We start from the raw sequence: 15,862 nt of genomic DNA, 5'->3' as shown, positions 1-15,862 counted from the left end.
CATTGGCATATGAACCAAATACTAACAACAATTTGTTGTTTTCTATTTTTCTGTATCAACACCAGACAGATAAGAAATGCAACTCTCCAGCAGGCTTTGAGAGAACAAACGCATAAATATATGATGAGTTTGTCTCCTGGGATAACGGCCTGGGATTCCTCTCACTGCATCAAACTGGGCTTCAGATTTATTAATTCACTCCTTAAGTTGACAATCAAAATTATGTCTTCCTTTCAGTCAACCCTCCCATTCCTTGTTTTCACCCAAATCACATCTTTCCCGATTTTCCTCTCTTGCCCTCATCTCTCGCTCTCGATTACTCATCTCCTTCACCCTTCTGTTGACGCCTGACCTCCTCCATCTCCTCACCCTCCTCACCTCCACCTCCTCCCACTACAGTAGGGTTCATGCACATCAATATTTCTGCTCCAATTCCCAGCCTAGTGAGGTGAGAGACCTACAATAAGGTCTGCATTTGTCACTTTGGTAGAGGGGCAGAGACTAGTAAAAAACATGGATGGTCCTTCATCTTGAATGCATTTCCATTACCCTTCTTGGATATTTAGTACAATGAAGTAACAATGTACGAAATTAGGTCAAGGAGCAAAGGAAGTTAAACCATTAAAGCACCAACTTCTTATAAACATGGGCCACCTTGGTTTCAGCTCGACTAGTTCATAATTTGGAAGGATTAATGAATTGTGATTGAAACAAACTTTGAATATGTGAGAGGGGTCAGAAGAATAGATGTCTGCCTGATGGCTAAGATGGATCTGGTCCGACCAATCCTCAGATCCAGAAGTCCAGGCTTCAAGGTGTGAACTTGAGCGTTGTCTGTTTGACCATGTGCCATTTCTGATAGAGTTCCAGGGGTAACATTTAAATTGGCTTGGCGTCAAGGTGAGCGAAGCCAAGCCAAGCCCCCACAAGATTTCTGTTGTGGTTCGCCAACCGCATGAAACAGGTGGTTGGGAACATAACGTGTGTCTTAAATCGTGCGTCTATATAAACAAAGAACATTTAACCATATGCTTTATTCAGAAAGATTATTAGGGGGGTGTGGCTTGATATTGAAAAACTTGCACATTTGTATTTTAACTGTGATCCAAGCAAGGGTCAAAACAATCAAACACAAGCATCAAGGGGAAATACCCTGAACAGAATTTTTGGTCATCAACTTGACTCAATTAAATGTGTATGGAAATAAAACACTTTAAATCACTTATAGTTCCAACAAAATTGTTTAATTTAACGCAAGTAGGTTTGCATCATTACCGCCGAAATACATACACTACATACAATAATTGATTGAATTATATTTAAGAAATACAATCCGCATGTATCTCCGCCCCTCATTTAAAAAAACAAATATACAAATCGTATCTAATTCAATTTAAGGCTTTCGGAGAAGCAGACTGTCATGGGGCCAGAGCACAGACGGGCCAGAGGGGGTCTGGGGGGGCCAGAACACAGACGGACCAGCAGGGGTCGGGGGGGGCCAGAACACAGACGGACCAGCGGGGGTCTGGGGGGGGCCAGAGCACAGAAGAGCCAGTGGGGGTCTGGTGGTTCGGAGATATGAGCAGCAGATAGTACTAGACCGTAGACGCCAACTAGCCGTTTGTTTGACCATTCTAACACAATCACAAGGTGAAGGAGATAAAGAAGGTAAAAGCGGGCGCAGCGTTTCGGGTGATCCCAGCTGAAAGGTTTGATCCCAAAAGGTTTGATCCCCAAATGGGAGAGTCTTAAGTCTCTGAAGTCACTATATGGCACTCTGGATTCAGATCTCATAATACCTCCATTAAAGAGGCTCCAGAGTGCTGGGCATCAGAGGGAAGATTCGTGTTTCTAAACCTCCCACTCCCCCTGGTAAGTGACTTAACGGTAACCTGATCCAGCACTCAGTTGACTATCGATCGGTTGACCCGCTGGCTGCTGCTAGCACTCCCTGTCAGGATCACATTCACTGGGAAATTAAAAATAACAGTGGCAAGCTAAACATACTGCATATAGTATGACTGCGTGCAGCGGGGATAAAAACCAAAGACAGCCCAACAACATAGGACGCCTCTGACGTCTCTCTGAGATGGGGACGACATCACACAGGGAAGGTAGTCAGTGGTTTGGCTTTGAGGTGACACATGCGCGAGATTCAGCAAGACACCAACAACATCCACTGGGAATCTGATCCTAACCTGTATGATGTAATAATATAAAAGTATAATCAGGAATTTTAAAAGCATATGGTTTATTGTCTAATATTGGTTTCAATTAGGCTATTGTATAAAGTTCATGGTATATTTCCCATGTAAAACATTTTAAAGGGGTGACATCATGCTTTTGAGATAATGAAATCGAAATCAGGGGTATTTGTGCCCCGAATACCCTCAAGCTCAAACTTCTCGGGGGGGAGGGGGTGAATTTGCCGACACGTTCAACCAATCGCAACAGAGTGGGTGTGCTGACCAATCACAGCAGACTGGGACCTGGTCCTTAAAGCAACATGACACAAAACAGACTTGAAAAAACCTTTTGAATGATGTTGAAATTGGTTTTGCAGAAATGATCACTGTGAGAATAATAAGTAGTATTTTTAACATACAGGCATGTAACCCTATTCTAGTAATACCCCCTAATTGTGTATTGGCCTGCAGCATAATTGATCTCAAATTGATAGACTCTTCTAGATACTTTACCACAAGATAGGAAATACCACACAAGCTTAATTCCTAACATACGATAACCACAAACAAATATGTCAGAATCCTCTTTGTGAGGACAGACGACGTCTGCTTTGGAGGGTCAAAGGGCCACCAGTAATATACCCGTTCCTCGTGGCACATACACAATATTCTTCTAAAACACGCACGCTAGGGCTGGGCGATATGACGATATCATACCGTGGACGGTTTGAAAGTGTCTACCGGGAGAGATTTGGCCATATCGTTTATATCGAGAGAGAAAAAAAAGAAAAAAATTAATTATATTGCACTGCACTGACTGAAGCAAGGCAGGTGTGATACTCACCTGTTAACTTGAAAGAAAATCTCATTTGTATTGAAGAAACTTTACCACCAGCTATTTGCACAGCACATAACTTTATTTAAGTGTATAATTAGTATTTAAAATATTTGTGTTATGCTGTGATTTTTATTTTATATTACACTGCACTGACTGACAGCCAGGCAGGTGTGAAGCACACCTTTAAATTTTTTTTTTTTTTTTTATTGAAAAAACAGTTCAATGTTTACAAGATGTTTGCACTATATGACACTGCAGTTAATGACAGATTGTTCGCTACTTACTCCTTTGTAAGCATGGAAATTCAAGTTCAAAATAAAAGAAAAAACTGATCAAATGTGAAGTATGGTTATTTTAAGCCATTTATTATTTTAATTTACTTCAAAAATACCATGTCGTGATATATACCCATATCGTGATATAAAATTACTCATATTGTGATATAAGATTTTGTCTATATCGCCCAGCCCTAACGCACGCACATAAACGTTTCTGGCTTGGAAAACCGGGATTAAATATCAGCATCCAAGTCTTGCATTGATGTTTACATTGATATTTGTATATATAAATGGGACATTTTCATTTCCAAGAGCTCGATATGAAGATTTCTCAAACTATTAATAAACCAGGCATTTACCCTTGATAGTAACAGGCAAAACATGACCAATATAGCAAAAATACATGTCCTGCTTATCTGTTTGTGTTCTCCTAACTCCCCTTTGGCCTGTTCCTGATCAAATCAGACCAGGATACCGGCAGCATTGATCATCTGCTCTCTACGCCCTCCTCCCAGGGGTTGAACTTGAGTTCAACAAAGGCTACATCAGTGACGCCACAACTACTAGGTAACTACTACAACTACTAGGTAAGTACTACAACTACTAGGTAACTACTACAACCACTTAGGTAAGTACAGCAGTCTGTCACACCCTCCAGGGACAGCAGCAGCCTGTCAAACCATCCAGGGAGTGCAGCAGCCTGTCAAACCATCCAGGGACAGCAGCAGCCTGTCAAACCATCCATCTCCCACGAGAGGACGAGCTTCAAAACTGTGGCCTTTCTGCCAACTCCCTCATGCACACACGCACACACACACATCGCAGATCAGTAAGAACATCCCTAGAGGGTAGAAGAAACATGAACTTTCCTGACTCAGCTGCTCTGATATATATACCCCCCCCTCCCCTCCACAGCCTGCTAAACATCAGGCTTTATGGGTAACATGGTTCTGACTCCTCAATTATACTTTCAATATGCTTTTTAACAATAATGTCTATGCCTACTGTACATAAGAAAATAATAGTGTATGCGACCCCCAACCCCAACCCCACACACCCTCACCCTGGGGAAAGGTGACGCATCAAAACACAACTGTCAATCATGAACCAACAGACACACCCTCCTCCGCAAACTACAGCAGCACTGAACACATGTACTCTGTTTACAAATTGTCACAATTTGCTAGTGCCAGCAAATTCCTCCAGGATATGGCCGGTTTCATTTAGAAGTTGGTCAAAACTACATTTTTTTGTACGTGTCAAACTGTATGTCAAGTGAATCCCAGTCTCAAATCTTGCTTTATCCTTCGAATGTAATTGGCAATAAAATAACTCCATAACACCATGACAAGCCGAAAGAGAAGAGAGAAGTGTGAAAATTTGCAACAAAAAAGTATGCATTCACTTTTGTGGCTTGTCCTTTCCTTAATATTTACTATTGAAAAACATACTGTTTGATAGGGAACTAGGCTACATAAAAAGGGAATGAGGACCTTTTTTTTCCACAAACGAAGTATGCTATGAAGGAAGAGCTCCCAAGACAGACCTAGTCCATGTCGAAAAGGATGCTATTACAGATAATATTATCTGATAATTTCTCCACGTAATGAGTGATTTGCACGACCTAGTATTATAAAAGGCCTAATTATTGAATAACAGGTTTGCCTTATCTAATGATTTGTCCTAACCTCCTGATGAGGGGCTCAGCAGGCCGCAGGCTAGAGAAAGAAAGCAGGAGTGAGAGAAAGACAGATGGGGGTGAGCAAGAGAGAGAAAGGTGGGGAGAGCCAGAGAGAGAAAGATAGGGAGGGAGAGAAAGATTGGGAGAGCAAGAGTGAGAAAGAGCAAGAGAGAGGGCAAAGGAGAGAGAATGGAAGAGAGTCGTGAGAGATATAGAGAAAGAGAGAGAGTGAGAGACAGTTCAAGACCAAAACTGAATGATGTTTTAATAGAGCTCGTAAGTCCGCCCCTTCCGGGAGACCCCCATGGGACCGGAAAATTAGAATGGGATTCAATGGCGAGAAAGTAATTATTTTCTGGTCCCAGTCTTTATGCCCTGGATTACACATATGTTGGTTGTGGATTTAACTTATAATTTTTCATGCAAAGAAGAAGTTTGATAATGTTAGGTTTTGTGTGAGGCTGTTCTGTGAACTACAGCCCCTCGGTGCTCTCGACGCGAATGATATACGTAACCACCACTCTGGTACAGACATGGCGATCTCTCTGCTCCACTTCTTTTTTCCAAGGGGAGGATAACAGCATCGAAAGAGGTGAAAACCATTATAAGTCGGGGCATGTGTAGATTTTCAGTTATGTCTGTCTTGTCCACGCCAGTCGCAGGGAGCGTGACGTCACATAAGAGACGTGGATTCTTTCTCATTTTGTTTTCTCTACAGCCTCTAACTGAACAATTGCACAATAAACTGTCAAACTCTTTACATGAAAGATTATCATTTAAATCCACAAACAACATATGTGTAATCCAGGGCATATAAAGACTGGGACCAGAAAATAATGACTTTCTCTCCATTGAAACCCATTCAAATTGTACCATCTCAGAGGTCCCATGGGGGTCTATCGGAAGGGGCGGACTTACGAGTTCTATTGTAGAGTACCTATATGAGCTTTAAACGAAGGCAGTACTCCTTTAAGACAAGTCTTTCTTTGGCTTTGAATTAACTAGGAGTAGGGGGTTGGCACCACTCTCTAAAGGCCCTCTATTATTTAGGGTCGGTAGCTCACCCCTCCAAAGCCTCATACAGCCCCCTGGGGCTCGGAGCAACCAGCACAAAATCCCTGTTGCACTGGGGGGCCTGGGGCCGGAGTGTGTGCTTGTTTGTTAAATGAAGAGGGAGGAGGGAAATTATTAAAGACCACTATGATGTGTGTGTGTGTGTGTGTGTGTGTGTGTGTGTGTGTGTGTGTGTGTGTGTGTGTGTGTGTGTTCCATACCCTCTCCAGTTAACAGGCATGCCCTTCACACATCACACACAAAGCAGCTCTTTCTGGCTGCGGCCTCCTTCGCTGCCACACTCTCCCACCACGCGTACACAGCCGACACCCATGCAACGCTCTTACCCCAAGTAAACACTTCATCTCCATACAGATATGATCCACTATTTTACCAAGACCTCATCCTCAGTATAGACTCTGTGTCGTAATAACTAGTCAGAGAGGAGGAAGCTAAAAGGAAATGGAGGGGAAATAAAGATTGAGATTGAAGAGCATCTGAGGCTCAACATGATAAAATAGGGAGATGGAGAAAGAGAAAGAGAAATTAACATATCAACAGTAAAATAAACAAAAAGGAGAATACAGGAAATCAATCATTTAAATATGTGAACAAGCGATGACCTCATGGCCCCACCAAGCAGGAAGCGTTTAGAGAAGAGAGACAAATGCTTGCATAACCATCATTACCATCATCAGCAGCATTTGCCTTTTCTTATGTACTGGAATTCCTCTCCGATCAGATAGGGAGGCTAAGCTAAGCAATGCTTAACTTTACTCAAATAAATTTAGCTCAGCTTGGCCAAGATAAAAATAAAATAAAAGAGAAGCTAGCTAAATGATGCAATGCTATAAAAGAATAGAGGCTAGCTAAAATAGCTAACCAAGCTAAACTAAGCTTCTAAGCTATTCACCAGACCACACACGCAGTGCGATGCTAGTAGGCCTCCTGAGGTATCTGACATCTGTCACGCTCATAATATACAGTTATCTTTAGCGAGGAAGTGAGCTCTATAAACAGCATAAAGACAGGGTGAAACGACACATACATGCAAGGGAGCAAGCCAGCATTGATCTGTCAGCATCAGGCTTTCTCTAAAAGGAGTACCATATGATTTGTGGACTGATGTGAAATAGACCACTGAAACATGAGTGTCGCACAGGAAATTAGTTCTGAAGACCATTTCCTATTCATGATTCTTTAAACAGTGCGGCGGAAACTTAACCAAAACTGAATCCATAAATTAGCCTCCAAAAATGGTGCGACAAGAGTCCTAATTACCGAGTATGATCAAGAGAACATAAGACGCGGGCTCACACAGCGCACCAAAGCATATTCTAGCAGTACCAGCTTATATCTTAATCAGTTGTATCATAAACAGTTATCTCACAGGGTGGGTCGGATACACCAAGGTCCAGAGAAATCTTGTCCTTGGGCCCATAAGACAACGATATTGTTCTGAACGCACACGCCCGCCCGCCAGCGGGCGTATGCGTGAAATCTTGTCCTTGGGCCCATAAGACAACGATATTGTTCTGAACGCACACGCCCACCCGCCAGCGGGCGTGTGCGTGGATAAGAGGCTCTCCTTAAACAGATTAATCATTAACCAGAGATCTTTGTGCTGTTATTGCATTAAACAGGTCGTCGTAGTCAAGAGAGCTTAGCAGTCAATCACTTACATTTCAACTGCAAACAATATCGGATAAGTTAAAGTTATGGCGATGGTCAATGATATTTCTTGTTGTGTTTCAGTGGTGTTGTACGGGTATGTTGATTAATGAGGGATTCCATTCTCATCACCCAGAAGGCGAGGCCCAGATACTAATGATACCGATTGCTTTTATACCTCAAACAAACTATGATTCATGCTTCTGTTAGCTTAATGTGCCTGGTAATAGACTTTTTACATAAACTTCAGTTGTAGAAAAAAAACTCAACAAACGGAGTGAATAATATGTGTTTTCATAATAAGCATGAGCAATTGGATAATTGTGTTATTCTAACATAGAGGAATACCATAACAAGTTGTTTAGCAGATTAGCATTAGCAAGACAGCTTATCAGTGTCTGGTTGCCAGTGCATCGTCAGTGGCGAAACAGGGCATTAGGAAACAGGGCATTAGGCTATATACTACGTAGACAAGCTCGAGTGACTCACAGCCAGTACATCGTTAGTCATACAAGTCCAAGTACACCATAGATTCTCAGTATTGAGCTGGCTACTCTCAAGGCTTTTCAAATAAAAGTGTCTCAGAAAGCAGACATACCGTTTCTATATGATTGAGCAGCTGAGAATGCGCCGAATTCTCTCTGAAAAACTCACTACTATTACCATTGCGTAACATAATGACTAACAATTATTACAAATAATGTACAATTATTCCAGCGTTTCTTAAGTCATTACCACCGTCTTAAAAGTGAGTATTAAAACTGAAATAATTTTGTGCAAATGTTAATAAGAAGCCGTTTTGGCTGCTTGGATAATAACATTAATTTATTCTGTCCATCTAAGATAATTCCCTCAAAACTGCCATTAGTTATGTTAGGTAAAACAAGTTAGCTCTTCCCAGGCTTGACCATTTAACCAAGAGGTCAAGGGTCATACAACTTCACCTAATATGAACAGACATTAATTATGATGAATGATTAACCTATTACAATATATGGCCTATTATACAGTATTTGAATGCGAGAGTCTATCAGCTGCATTTGCTGAATGCCTGCCAATTCCTTTTATGATAGTGCTTTGTATCATAAATACCTAATAATTGAGATCTCTCTCTCTCTGTCTGTTTGTCTATGTTTCGCTCATTGCATTGTCATCATCCATGTCTGCAGGGAGAGGGAGGGAAAGAGAGAGACACTCCCATTGATCGCCCTGTTAGCCTCTGGGCTACATGCTACTACAGGCCACAAGGCACAAGAATAGAGGCCAGATTAACCGGATTACCCTTCCGGATGATCTGTGATCTTTCTGAGGGTGTGATCCTGAGGGGGGTACAGTACCATGGAAGAGAAGAAGAATATACCATTTCTAGGGAGATATTTTGCTATGTATACTACTTACTATAAAACACACACACAATGGATACAGGAATATAAAAACACTGGGATTCTGAGGAACTAAATTATTAAATTGAAAAAGTGTTAATGGGTACCCCACCCAGTCCTGGACACACACACACACACACACACACACAGGTCCTGCTCTCAACTGCTCGTGGGGTGCAGTACAAAGGCAGGAGGATACAACATAAAGGCCTTCCTAGGACCACCACCACGGTGGTTTATAACCACTGGAGAACTGAATGCGCAATGGCCCGAATGAGTTGCAAAAAATGCATCTACAGCATGGAATGTTGTCCTTCCACAGTGGGGCAAGTGGTCATTTTGTTAAGGAAAACAACAAGAAATGTGGCCCAGACTATCACACAGAGTAGGCTTATACATCGACATAATGTCCCACCGATTTAGAGTTAAATGAAGCAAGGTCGGTACACTCGTACCTTTCATAACATACAGTTAGGCCTATAAGTCCTATATTCACAAAACAATGTAACAGTTGTCCATACAGTGTGTGTGTGTGTGTGTGTGTGTGTGTGTGTGTGTGTGTGTGTGTGTGTGTGTGTGTGTGTGTGTGTGTGTGTGTGTGTGTGTGTGTGTGTGTGTGTGTGTGTGTGTGTGTGTGTGTGCTTACCCTTGTGAGATAAGATGACCATTGGAATGATTGACAGCCTGTCTCCGGGCGGAAGTTCAGGTGTAAAGGATGAACTTTCCTAATGCTATTAATTCAGTCAGCCCGTTCACACACACCGTGATATTCAATGAAAACCTGAAAAGGCAGAAAACAAAATTAAAAAACACAATATGAAGGTGAAAACAAGGAAAAATTAGTCAAGGGTGGAGAGCTAGGCTACTGGTATAGCAGCTCGGTACAGACAACACCTGGAGGTCTGTAGTCCTTAAAGATACTATTTATAGATAAATGTATATATTTATATATATATATGGCCAAATCGCAGCAGTCAAAACTCGTTCTCCACTTCCACCGCCGAGCTCTGAGCGGGTATCGGGGCCGGAGACTGACGTGAGCATGGGTTTCAAGCAAGGCTTGACAAGGCTGTTACCGCCGCTATGGTCCTCCTCTACCAACGCTACGGTCCTTCTCTACAGTCCCTTTGTCCGGTTAAACAAGGCTGTGACCGCCGCTATCCTCTACGGTCCTTCTCTACAGTCCTTCTCTCCGGTTAAAGAATGCTTTATTACAGGGTCCTACGGTCCTTCTCTCCGGTTAAACAAGGCTTCATTACCGGGTCCTACGGTCCTTCTATCCGGTCCTTCTCCCCGGTTAAACGAGGCTTTATTCCCGCCGCTACGGTCCTTCTCCCCGGTTAAACGAGGCTTTATTACCGTTGCTACGGTCCTTCTCCCCGGTTAAACGAGGCTTTATTACCGCTGCTACGGTCCTCCGCTACGGTTACTCCCGTTGCTGCTGCTGTACTGCGCTGAATCATTCAGCGCGCGCGCACACACACAGACACACACACACACACACGCACACAGTGCCTGAGCCCACAGCTGACTCTGACGTCAGCGGCCTACTGTAAACAGAACTCTCTTTTCCTCTGGTGACCTCTGTAATATAGTAGGCTAAACTCATTAAATTATTATTAAATAATTAATTCAATTTAGTATGCGCTTGACGTGAAAGGATGACTAATGAATTATAAAAAGGAAACCCACATTAAACCCATATCATAAAATAATTAAAAATAAACCAGTAAAAAAGAGAAACGTCATTGTTGTTCATTGTTAAACTTCAAAAGTCTTCATTGTCTGAATTCTGCCCATTAAAAGAAGCAGTGTCTGACCAATGTTTCCCATCCCGGGATGAGATGGACTTCAGATTGTATAGGCTCTGTGTTCTGACATAAGTCATCCTGGTAACTCGTGTGCACACTGTCTTTTTTGGCTTCTGCTTTACCATGCGTTGGGATGTTATGATAGGCTTCATTTTGATGACATGTTTCAAGCTAACATCAGTTATGAATGGGTTCTTCGTCACATAGTGGACAACACCATATAAGGTGTCATGTGGGCGTGGCTTATTTACCATTCGCCCTGCTTCCAATATAAACAGAATTCTTACCTATGTGTTCGAGAGATGCTCATGAACAACCTCCAGAACACAAACGTGTTAACCTTGTGTCTCTGAATAAACCATGTGTTGAACAATTACCACTCTCCGAGTCATACTGAGCCCAAAACAACAATAAAACAAAGGAGCAAATTAGTTTTCCATGCATTGCTTTGACGCAGGGCCGTATTTATAATATTGTAATGACCACGGAAGAGACAGTGAATGAATTATTGCGATTTATAAGATACCACCGCTAATAAACCGTTGGAACACACACAAGACCGGTAACAACAATAAACCCTGCAAATTCGAATCCCCACGAGAGCTCCCCCGGCTAAGGCCCGCCCCCATCTCCCAAACCCTGTGTCGCTACATTACCACCTCCTCACAAAGTTCCTCGCCCCGAGGAACCAACTGAATAATGGCCATAAGAATAACATAACGGCTCATTGCCACACAACGGTACATTTTTTTTTACAACATTGTCCAAGACAGAGTCTTCTAAGTCTCCTGGGGGCCTCCTTGGCTGTCGAGGACCCCCTATCCGGGATCAGGGGTAATTGCCGGGTATGAGGTTTTCAGTCACTGGAAGGGGACAGGGGGACTGGCGGCAAAGGGGATCGGTCACTGGGGAGCGGGAGGGAAATGCGTCTAGGGGGCCAAGGTTATCAGATACCGGGAAGGGGTGGTAGCCCTACAGGGGGCAGGGAGACACTCCGTGGCTCTGCTGGGTATATGGGCTGTGGGGAGGCAGAATGACCGCGAGGAGACACTGAACCCCCCTGGGCCAGAGGGGCTGCACCCCCTCCTTCCTTTAGATGGTAAGTGCAACCAGTACACCACCTCACCCAGCCTCTCCAGAACCCGACAGGGACCTACCCAAGGACTGTCCAGTTCGTCCTTTTAGGATTGAAAACACAAACTAGTTCTATCGCCTGGAAGTGCCGGCCTTCGCTTGTCAAGTCATAGTTTCTCTTCTGCCTCATCCCCGCCCTCTGCTGTTGTTCCAGGGCAAAAAGGTGGGCCGACTCCAGGAGATTTTGGAGTCTCTTGGCATACTCCGGGCCTGGGGAACTGTCTGAGGAATCGGGTGGTCGACCAAACGCTAGCTCTCCAGGTGTATGCAGCTCTCTTCCCAGCATGAGAAGGGACGGGGTGCATGCCGTAGATTCCTGCAATGATATTCACTGCAAGACAGGGGTAGGTGGTTATCCCAGTCTCTCTGGTGCTGTGCGGTGAGAATGGCCAGCTGTTGGCCCATAGTGCAGTGAAACCGCTCCACCAGCCCATCACTCTGATGCCTATGGGGAGAGGTGCGGGTCGCTGTGCAAGGTCTCTGGTACCCCGAAACGGCTGAATTTGCCACGATATCCACTTCCTGATCTGTGATGGCATAGGCTTCTGGCCACTTGGTAAAGAAGTCGATGGCCGTGAGAACATAGCGGTTACCCCTGTCCGAGCAGGGCAGCGGCCCCACTTTATCTACCACCACCCTCTCCATGGGTGCGCCCACCAGAAACTGCTGAAGGGGAGCATGTGATTTTCCTGTGGGACCTTTACGAGCGATTTGGGTGTCACACACCGCTGTCAAAAGTCCTCGACGTCCCTCCGGGACCAGCCGCAGTAAAAACTCGTGGGCATCGGAGCGTCTATGCATGGCCTTGAGCACTGCCCCCTGTAGGCCCTTTGGGGACCACCACTTGCCACCTCTCCTTGTCTGTGGCCGGCTCCTTCCAGGCCTGCTGTAGCACATCCAGGCAGAGACGCAGGACCCCAAACTTGGCCCACAGTCCCTTGGAGAGAGTTATCACCTCTTCCCATGGCAGTTTTTGCTGTGCCTCCACCCACTGCAATACTGGCCGAAGGTCAGTATCTTGTTCCTGCTGCTGTCTCCAATTGCCTCCCTCTATGGTCACCAGCTCCCGGCAGACGACCTCCATCCACTGAACCCTGGCGCAGCGTTCTTCCTCTGCTCACAGTTCTCTCTTGCTGGCCTCCTTCCTGTCGCAACAACGACACCCCTCTGCAGCGCAGGATTGCAGAGAAAGCGCGTCGGCGTTGGTGTGCCCCACTCCGAAGACGTAGGCCTATAGTTCCTCAAGCCACCTGCCTTTCTAGCTCTTTGAAGGTCATGAGCCACTGGAGAGCTGAGTGGTCTATCCTCACGGTGAAGGGTAGCCGCAGAGGTAATACTTGAAGTGCCGGAGGGAGAGCACCACGGCCAAAAGTTCTCTGCGGTTCTCTGCGCAGTAGCGCAGCTTCGCATTGTTAAAGGCCCGGCTAAAGTACGCCGCAACTCTCTCTCCATCAAGCCCCCCTTGGGACAGAACCCCTCCCAACCCAACGACACTAGCATCGGTGTCCAGCATGAAGGGTAGTGAGGGGTCGGCTTGGGCTAGCACGGGGGCCTCGCTCAGGGCGCGCTGAAGGCTGGTAAGCGCCCCCTGGCACAGCTCAGTCCGCACAGTCTCTTTTTCTTTTGCAGCAGACAATAAAGAGGCGCAGCCAAACATGAAAAACCCCGTACAAACTTTGTGTAATAAGAAGCCAGGCCCAGGAAGCTCTTCAGCTGCTTCTGGTTAGTAGGGGAGGGGCAATATGCCACCACCTGCACTTTTGCCTCCATTGTGCTGATGCCCTCCCACCCCCCACGTGTGTCCCAAGAACTGTACCTCCCTGCGCATGTAGTGGCACTTCTCTGGGTGTAGCTTCAGGCCTGCAGCACGGATTCGTTCAAGAACCCGACGCAGCGACTCAAGTGCGGATTCAAAGGAGCTGCAGTGTGCCAGGATATCATCCAGGTACACCAGGCACTGTTGTGGGGTTATGCCTGACAAAACCCGGTCCATCAGCCGTGCGAATGTGGCTGGGGCGTTACACAGTCCGAAAATAAGGACCTTGAACTGCCACAAACCCCGGCCTGTGCAGAAAGCTGTCATGGGTCTTGCTTCTGGGGAGAGGGGCACCTGATAGTACTTACTACTGAGGTCCAAGGCGGAGAACCAGGATGATCCTGAGACCATGTCCAGGGACTCGTCAATGCGCGGCAGGAGTACAAGTCTTTTCTGGTCACCCTGTTCACAGGCCTGTAGTCTGGGCAGAGCCGCCATTTGCTGTTCTTTTTGGGGACCATGACGACGGCAGATGCCCAAGGACTGTTATAAGGCTGAATAACGCCCGACTGCAGCATGTCTTCCACAGCTTGACCCAAAGACGCTTACAGTAAAGGGAAGGACCTCACTAACCACCACCAGTGTGTAGCACCCACTTGGGTGATGCACGGCAGCCAATCTGCGCCAGAATGCTCACCACCCACCAGCTTGAGGTGGAGAGTGAGGGAAGAAAAGAGTCAGTGAATTATACAGGAGGATTATTAGGGGGCCAGATTGAATTAGCCTGGTTGGGCCAGGACACGGGGGAACCCCCTAATCTTTGCGATAAGTGCCCTGGAATGTTTTATGTCTTCAGTGAGTCAGGACCTCGGTTTTATGTCTCCTCCGATGGACGGCACCTTCCACAGCACAGTGTCCCCGTCAATGGACTGGGGCATCGGGATTGATGTTAAGGCCAGAGGGAAGAGTGACACCTATTCCCCACCAACCGACACCACTTACCGGTGTTCCCAGGCGGTCTCCCATCCAAGTACTAACCAGGCCTGACCATGATTAGCTTCCTAGATCAGACGAGATTGGGCGTGTTAATGGTTGTAAGGCCGTTTAAACGTTGCAAACGGTCAAAAACCTCATCCTCATCCTCATCCGCTTATCCGGGGTCGGGTCGGGGGGGAGCAGCTCAAGCAGGGGGCCCCAGACTTCCCTTTCCCGGGCCACATTGACCAGCTCTGACGGGGGGATCCCGAGGCGTTCCCAGGCCAGTGTTGAGATATAATCTCTCCACCTAGTCCTGGGTCTTCCCCGAGGTCTCCTCCCCACTGGACGTGCCTGAAACACCTCCCAAGGGAGGCGCCCAGTGGGCATCCTTGCCAGATGCCCGAACCACCTCAGCTGACTCCTTTCTAAGTAAAGGAGCAGCGGCTCTAATCCGAGTTCCTCACGGTTTTCCTTACGGTCAAAAACGTAATTTTATATTTATGTGGCATTCAGTCCAATGCTTAAAATATATCTTTGGCATTAAGCAGGCTAATGCTGTGGTCAGTTGTGTAAAGTAAAGTAGGGTTCTTTGTTCAGATGTATCTCTCTCCGTTCAATAGATACATCTTTATCAATTGGAGAAATTTGTTAATGTTCGTCCCTATAAAACAATAATGAAAGAAAATAAATTTTATCTTGCCAATAACAATAATACACAGTTTCAAGAGAATGTTTGATGTTGCGTTGATGGTGCACGCCGTTTTTTTGTATAAATGCAAAGCGAAATTATCTGAGTAGGGGATGGCGTAGCCTAACTAATGTGTGAACAACCAAGAGAAACGTAACTCAAATTCGATGTGAAACAGTTTCAGGCTTTAAAGGTGACATTTATATCACCAGGTGCGAGTGTGATTAGCAGTAACAAGCAGTTTAAAAAATCTGTCTCTTCTGACATCACAAGCGGGCGTGTCCACCCTGATGTATGACATATAGAGGAGCAACGTTTGCTCCACACAAGACTGACCTATCCAGCACACATCTAAGTGGTCACACCCACTTGTAATGTCAGAAGAGGCAGAATTGCAGAGCAGCTT

General features: G+C 45.4%; 1 protein-coding gene across 1 annotated transcript in view; it reads right to left on the bottom strand.

Annotated features, from left to right (window-relative positions):
- Window positions 1-10,540, bottom strand: part of LOC130371137 (serine-rich coiled-coil domain-containing protein 2-like) — a 51,912-nt gene extending 41,372 nt beyond the window's left edge. Inside the window, exons 1-2 of the mRNA XM_056576799.1 lie at window positions 10,349-10,540; window positions 9,736-9,870 (exon numbers count right to left, since the gene is read on the bottom strand). The gene's annotated coding sequence lies outside the window, so the exon portion shown is untranslated. The remainder of the gene's footprint in view (window positions 1-9,735; window positions 9,871-10,348) is intronic.
- Window positions 10,541-15,862: the final 5,322 nt, after the last annotated feature.

This window comes from Gadus chalcogrammus, chromosome 18 (genome assembly GCF_026213295.1).
Source record: "Gadus chalcogrammus isolate NIFS_2021 chromosome 18, NIFS_Gcha_1.0, whole genome shotgun sequence".
In the NCBI taxonomy this organism is placed as follows: domain Eukaryota; kingdom Metazoa; phylum Chordata; class Actinopteri; order Gadiformes; family Gadidae; genus Gadus; species Gadus chalcogrammus.
Note: the sequence above shows the minus strand (reverse complement) of the source record. Positions and strands in the feature narration are given on the sequence as shown.